Source organism: Electrophorus electricus, unplaced genomic scaffold (assembly GCF_041902795.1).
Source record: "Electrophorus electricus isolate QZ-2024a unplaced genomic scaffold, ASM4190279v1 Scaffold135, whole genome shotgun sequence".
NCBI lineage: Eukaryota > Metazoa > Chordata > Actinopteri > Gymnotiformes > Gymnotidae > Electrophorus > Electrophorus electricus.
In genome coordinates, this window is record NW_027658417.1 from 55,001 (window position 1) to 62,500 (window position 7,500).

At 56.3% G+C, this 7,500-nt stretch overlaps 2 non-coding genes across 2 annotated transcripts in view; both read left to right on the forward strand.

Moving 5' to 3' along the window:
• The first annotated feature begins 4,630 nt into the window (after window positions 1-4,630).
• On the forward strand, window positions 4,631-6,469 carry LOC145654585 (18S ribosomal RNA). Its single transcript, XR_014120798.1, has one exon. It is a non-coding gene; the product is annotated as an 18S ribosomal RNA (ribosomal RNA).
• An 882-nt stretch (window positions 6,470-7,351) lies between these two features.
• The window catches only part of LOC145654596 (5.8S ribosomal RNA), a 154-nt gene continuing 5 nt past the window's right edge, over window positions 7,352-7,500 (forward strand). The window contains exon 1 of the ribosomal RNA XR_014120809.1: window positions 7,352-7,500. This exon is cut by the window's right edge and continues 5 nt beyond it. This is a non-coding gene — a ribosomal RNA (5.8S ribosomal RNA).

Genomic DNA, 7,500 nt, shown 5'->3' on the forward strand with positions numbered 1-7,500 from the left:
TTGGGCCTGGAAGTCTGGTAGTAGTAGTATGATTTAAAGGCACAAAGTGAATGAAGTGTGCCCAGGCCCAGAGCTACTTTGCTGTGCATGACTGTGTTTGACCTCTTGGCTCTGGAAGTCTATTTCTAGGCTTATATACAGGGTCAAACATCTTGAAGTGTGCCCAGGCCCAGAGCTACTTTGCTGGGCATGAATGTGTTTGAACTCTTGGGCCTGGAAGTCTGGTAGTAGTAGTATGATTTAAAGGCACAAAGTGATTGAAGTGTGCCCAGGCCCAGAGCTACTTTGCTGGGCATGACTGTGTTTGACCTCTTGGGCCTGGAAGTCTGGTAGTAGTAGTATGATTTAAAGGCACAAAGTGATTGAAGTGTGCCCAGGCCCAGAGCTACTTTGCTGGGCATGAATGTGTTTGACCTCTTGGGCCTGGAAGTCTGGTGGTAGTAGTAGTATGATTTAAAGGCACAAAGTGAATGAAGTGTGCCCAGGCCCAGAGCTACTTTGCTGTGCATGACTGTGTTTGACCTCTTGGCTCTGGAAGTCTATTTCTAGGCTTATATAAAGGGTCAAACTTCTTGAAGTGTGCCCAGGCCCAGAGCTACTTTGCTGGGCATGACTGTGTTTGACCTCTGGGGCCTGGAAGTCTGGTAGTAGTAGTATGATTTAAAGGCACAAAGTGATTGAAGTGTGCCCAGGCCCAGAGCTACTTTGCTGGGCATGAATGTGTTTGAACTCTTGGGCCTGGAAGTCTGGTAGTAGTAGTATGATTTAAAGGCACAAAGTGAATGAAGTGTGCCCAGGCCCAGAGCTACTTTGCTGGGCATGACTGTGTTTGACCTCTTGGCTCTGGAAGTCTATTTCTAGGCTTATATACAGGGTCAAACATCTTGAAGTGTGCCCAGGCCCAGAGCTACTTTGCTGGGCATGAATGTGTTTGAACTCTTGGGCCTGGAAGTCTGGTAGTAGTAGTATGATTTAAAGGCACAAAGTGATTGAAGTGTGCCCAGGCCCAGAGCTACTTTGCTGGGCATGACTGTGTTTGACCTCTTGGCTCTGGAAGTCTATTTCTAGGCTTATATAAAGGGTCAAACATCTTGAAGTGTGCCCAGGCCCAGAGCTACTTTGCTGGGCATGAATGTGTTTGAACTCTTGGGCCTGGAAGTCTGGTAGTAGTAGTATGATTTAAAGGCACAAAGTGATTGAAGTGTGCCCAGGCCCAGAGCTACTTTGCTGGGCATGACTGTGTTTGACCTCTTGGGCCTGGAAGTCTGGTGGTAGTAGTAGTATGATTTAAAGGCACAAAGTGATTGAAGTGTGCCCAGGCCCAGAGCTACTTTGCTGGGCATGAATGTGTTTGAACTCTTGGGCCTGGAAGTCTATTTCTAGGCTTATATAAAGGGTCAAACATCTTGAAGTGTGCCCAGGCCCAGAGCTACTTTGCTGTGCATGACTGTGGTTGACCTCTTGGCCCTGGAAGTCTGGTGGTAGTAGTAGTATGATTTAAAGGCACAAAGTGAATGAAGTGTGCCCAGGCCCAGAGCTACTTTGCTGGGCATGAATGTGTTTGAACTCTTGGGCCTGGAAGTCTGGTAGTAGTAGTAGTAGTAGTAGTAGTAGTAGTAGTAGTAGTATGATTTAAAGGCACAAAGTGCTTGAAGTGTGCCCAGGCCCAGAGCTACTTTGCTGTGCATGACTGTGTTTGACCTCTTGGCTCTGGAAGTCTATTTCTAGGCTTATATAAAGGGTCAAACTTCTTGAAGTGTGCCCAGGCCCAGAGCTACTTTGCTGTGTATGACTGTGTGACCTCTTGGCCCTGGAATTCTGGTGGTAGTAGTAGTAGTAGTAGTATGATTTAAAGGTACAAAGTGAATGAAGTGTGCCCAGGCCCAGAGCCAGGCCTGGGCAGCAGGGGGCGCTCCTGGCCATGCCCAGCGAGTTTCGTGCGAATCGGACCTGGTCCGGAAGAGATACGAAGGGAAAACTCATTACTCGTCGGGGTGGCACATCCAGGCTCTCGACCCTCCCAAAGCGTCCGACCAGGGTGCACCCTGCCGGGCATGGTTAGCCGCCAGCCCCCTTCCTGGAGGTCTGGTTGGCACGGGGTTTTGATTTATCGGTTTCATATCTCTGGGCTCCTTGGGAGCAGAAAGTCGGTTGAGGGCCCTTTGGAAAGAGCCGGGGCTGCCGTTTAACGCTGTCCAAGCGGCAGGCGAAGCGCACCCACCGTTTTTACGCTATGATTTTTTAAAACCGCCGGGGCGGCAAACACAGGGCCGGTCGGGTTTGAAGACGAATATCTCTTCGGCCCTTGGGAGGAGAGAAGCAGCGCGGGTCACCTTTGAACGCGCTCGCTGCCAGGAACGTCTGGCGTAAAAGTTTCGTGGGAATCGGACGTTCCTAGGCTGAGAAGCGAGCGCCCGCCCTCGGGCGGTCGGGGGCCCCTTTCTCATTCCCCGTCTGGGCTAAAAATACGAGGTCGGACCCGATGGACTCGGGAGACTGGAGAGTACCAGGGAGACCCTGGAAGCAGGCGACCCGACCCACGCTTCGCTGTCTCCTCGGCCCTCGGGAGTAGAAGCGCGGGGACGGTGGCGTGGGCAGCAGGGGGCGCTCCTGGCCATGCCCAGCGAGTTTCGTGCGAATCGGACCTGGTCCGGAAGAGATACGAAGGGAAAACTCATTACTCGTCGGGGTGGCACATCCAGGCTCTCGACCCTCCCAAAGTGTCCGACCAGGGTGCACCCTGCCGGGCTAAGAGAACAGCCAGGTGAACCCTGGAGGTTCCGAACTCCAGACCCCTGGACCCGACGGCTCAGTCCGCCTCAGGTGCACTACAGAGGTCCTCGGGCTGTCCCTGAGTGCATTAAAACGGAAATCAGAATTACTCCCCCGGGTGGCACTTCCAGGCTCTCGACCCTCCCAAAGTGTCCGACCAGGGTGCACCCTGCTGGGCATGGTTAGCCGCCAGCCCCCTTCCTGGAGGTCTGGTTGGCACGGGGTTTTGCAAATAGGTCCCGTCGGGTATATGGGAGAGCAAAGAGAATCAATGGGGTCCAAGCACTAAATTCATCCAGTGGCGTTCTCTGGAAGCCCAAGGGGAGTCCGAGGGGTGTTCGGCCGGCAAGGGGAGCTCTCCCTCGGACACATGATCAAACGCCTGTCCCCTACCGGAAAGTGGTGTGCTCTGGATGCCCCCCCCCCCCCATCCCCCGAGGGGGGTGCTTATCCCGCGAGGGGAGCCCTCCTCGGGTTAAGTGAACCATCATGCCGATTCCCCTATGGAAGTGGGCACATCCAGGCACACAGTCTGCTTTGCTCTCCCCGACCCGAGTGCGTCTGTTGGGCTGAGTGTACGCCCAGGCAACTGGATCCAATGGCTCAGTCCGCCGCAGCGTGCTTCGACGATGGGTCGTACAGCCATGCCACCAGGGTGGGCGTGTTTGTAAATGTACCAGTGGATTCTCGTCGGCCTGCCACATCCATGGTATCGACCCACCAGGCCTGTCCGACCAGGGGTTGACCCTGGACGGGCACGGTCTGTGGTTTGGCCCTTGTCCTAGATGAAATCGGGCACGGGGTTTTCTGGCCAGGTACCATCGGGTTACTGGGAGAGCGGCTTCGGTCTCCAGGTGAGACCAATGGTGAAGCAGCACGAGGCAATGGAGAGCATGCAAAGCGATGGGGAAGCCATGCACGGCAATGGCCACGAAAAAAAAAAAAAAATCACCACGGAAGGAACGTGAAGAACAAGGAGGAGTGTAGTGACACTGCCCAAAGCTGCCCGGTGTTGCAGGGGTCTATTGGTGTGTTGCTTCCTTGTTTGGTAGAGTGGAGTACCAGACCCGCCAGGGGTAGGCAAACCATTCCCCCTACGGTAAGTGAGGAGCCAGCCATTTGACGAGCGGGTGTCCACGTGTACGGGTGCGAGCGCTATCCCCCCACACGGGGTTAGGCCACGGCCTTAGGTGGACGTCTGCCGACCAGCCCCGGCTGATCCAGAACTTCTGATGTGGAGAGCGGTTTTGACAGATCCTCCCTGGTTCTAGCGGGTCAAGCCTCTGATGGGGGGTGGGGGTTATTTGTAACCCATCCCAGAACTCTCTGGGGGAGACTCAGACGGCCAGTCTGTCTACTCAGTTGTCCTATACTGGTGTCTGTGGTTTGGGAGGAAGGGAGTGCCCTGCTTTGTTGGCCTCCTCTTCAAACCTACCTGGGCCCACGAATCACTCTTCTTGGTTACATCACGAAACGTAGGTTGAGCGAGGCTAGGGGGGAGGGAATTCGACGAGGTCTTTCCCTTGTCCCCCCACCAGCGGCCCACGAAAATCAAAACGGCGTGAAGAGAGGGAACGCCGAAAGCACCTGGAGTCGGCCGTCCGCACCTCCGGAGGAGGTGGACGGGGTACGGTGCGGGCATGACCGGATGGGACAGCTTTGCATCAAGGTGAGAGGTCGGCGTCCGAAGGCCAGAGGGCGGTGCGCGAGCACGTTTACACTGGCCGCGGAAGCTGTCCTGGGTAGCCCTGTATGGCGTCTGGACCTGACGGCGCACGCACTTACAACCCGCTGCTTCCTAGCCCCCGGAAGGGGAGGCGGATGTCACTCGTGGTTCATCCCAGACCACGGTGCAAACTACCTGGTTGATCCTGCCAGTAACATATGCTTGTCTCAAAGATTAAGCCATGCAGGTCTAAGTGCACACGGCCGGTACAGTGAAACTGCGAATGGCTCATTAAATCAGTTATGGTTCCTTTGATCGCTCCACACGTTACTCGGATAACTGTGGTAATTCTAGAGCTAATACATGCAAACGAGCGCTGACCCTTCGGGGGATGCGTGCATTTATCAGACCCAAAACCCATCCGGGGGGCTCGGGCCCCCCGGCCGCTTTGGTGACTCTAGATAACCTCGGGCCGATCGCGCGCCCTCCGCGGCGGCGACGTCTCATTCGAATGTCTGCCCTATCAACTTTCGATGGTACCATAGTCGGCTACCATGGTGACCACGGGTAACGGGGAATCAGGGTTCGATTCCGGAGAGGGAGCCTGAGAAACGGCTACCACATCCAAGGAAGGCAGCAGGCGCGCAAATTACCCATTCCCGACACGGGGAGGTAGTGACGAAAAATAACGATACAGGTCTCTTTCGAGGCCCTGTAATCGGAATGAGCGTATCCTAAACCCATGGGTGAGGACCCATTGGAGGGCAAGTCTGGTGCCAGCAGCCGCGGTAATTCCAGCTCCAATAGCGTATATTAAAGTTGCTGCAGTTAAAAAGCTCGTAGTTGGATGTCGGGAGTGGGCTGGCGGTCCGCCGCGAGGCGTGCCACCGCCTGTCTCAGACCCTGTCTCCCGGTGCCCCCCGGATGCCCTTGGCTGGGTGTCCGGACGGGGCTCGGAGCGTTTACTTTGAAAAAATTAGAGTGTTCAAAGCGGGCCCGCTTCTCGCCTGAATACCTGAGCTAGGAATAATGGAATAGGACTCCGGTTCTATTTTGTGGGTTTCCTGAACCAGGGCCATGATTAAGAGGGACGGCCGGGGGCATTCGTATTGCGCCGCTAGAGGTGAAATTCTTGGACCGGCGCAAGACGGACGAAAGCGAAAGCATTTGCCAAGAATGTTTTCATTAATCAAGAACGAAAGTCGGAGGTTCGAAGACGATCAGATACCGTCGTAGTTCCGACCGTAAACTATGCCGACCCGCGATCCGGCGGCGTTATTCCCATGACCCGCCGGGCAGCGTGAGGGAAACCACGAGTCTGTGGGTTCCGGGGGGAGTATGGTTGCAAAGCTGAAACTTAAAGGAATTGACGGAAGGGCACCACCAGGAGTGGAGCCTGCGGCTTAATTTGACTCAACACGGGAAACCTCACCCGGCCCGGACACGGAAAGGATTGACAGATTGATAGCTCTTTCTCGATTCTGTGGGTGGTGGTGCATGGCCGTTCTTAGTTGGTGGAGCGATTTGTCTGGTTAATTCCGATAACGAACGAGACTCCGGCATGCTAAATAGTTACGCGGCCCTCCGCGGTCGGCGTCAAACTTCTTAGAGGGACAAGTGGCGTTCAGCCACGCGAGATGGAGCAATAACAGGTCTGTGATGCCCTTAGATGTCCGGGGCTGCACGCGCGCCACAATGGTTGGATCAGCGTGTGCCTACCCTACACCGAGAGGTGCGGGTAATCCGCTGAACCCCATTCGTGATGGGGACTGGGGATTGCAATTATTCCCCATGAACGAGGAATTCCCAGTAAGCGCGGGTCATAAGCTCGCGTTGATTAAGTCCCTGCCCTTTGTACACACCGCCCGTCGCTACTACCGATCGGATGGTTTAGTGAGGTCCTCGGATCGGCCCCGCCGGGGCTCCTCGCGGGCCTTGGCGGAGCGCCGAGAAGTCGATCAAACTTGACTATCTAGAGGAAGTAAAAGTCGTAACAAGGTTTTCGTAGGTGAACCTGCGAAAGGATCATTAACGGGTAACGCTGTCCGGCGTGCCTCCTCTCCCGACCCCCTCGACTTCGCCGTCCCCCCGCGTCGGGGCCCAGGGTCGAAAGGGTCTTCGGGGTTGCTGTTACACGTGGTCGCTTGCAGGTCAGGCTGGACAGAAGGCATAAAGGAGGAGCCTAGTCCCTCCCACCCCTTCCTCGTCCTCCGCCTCTTCCTCCGCGTCGTCCTTCAGCACCCCCCCCCCGCAGGCCCCGGTATTCTCTGGGTTCCAGCGCGAGAGACGCGTCGTTCAAAAAACTCGGCGTCCCCGCTCGTCGGGCGAAGGCCGGTTTCCCCTCACCTTGCCGGCAGGAGAAGCGCCTGCGAGTCGAGCGGGTCGTACGGGTCCGTCCCGCGCCCTCCCTCTCGCTCGCACGGCCGCTGCCTCCGTCCACCGCGAGGGGTTTTCCTATTTTGTTGTCCTTGTCATTCATCCCCGTCCCCTTGCTCGCTGACGAGCGGACTTTCCGGGGGGGGTTGCGAGCGCTGCTCCTCGTGGGGCAGGCCATGGCCCTTCCTGTGTTCGTCCGCCCACCGGCGTCCTGGGGCGTGGTGGTGGTGGGTGGCGCAGCCGGTTCCCCTGCTTCTCTCTCTCAGAAAGGAGTCTCAGGGGGACCCCCGGCAGGTACCTAGGGCTTGGCCCACGCTACGTGAGTTCCACCCCTTTCGAGGGGTCGGACGGGGCGGGCGCGGAGGGCCGCGGTTCAAAGACTGACTCGTCTGCCACGTGGGTCGTGTGGGCAAAGCGCAACCCCGCGCCCGTTTCAACACTCGCAGACGGGGGCGCCTGACCGGTTGGTGAAACCTTTTAAACCTGTCTTTGTAGTCGTGGTGAAAGACCTAAACTGAGCCTGAAATAAAAGAGTACAACTCTTAGCGGTGGATCACTTGGCTCGTGCGTCGATGAAGAACGCAGCCAGCTGCGAGAACTAATGTGAATTGCAGGACACATTGATCATCGACATTTCGAACGCACATTGCGGCCCCGGGTCCATCCCGGGGCTACGCCTGTCTGAG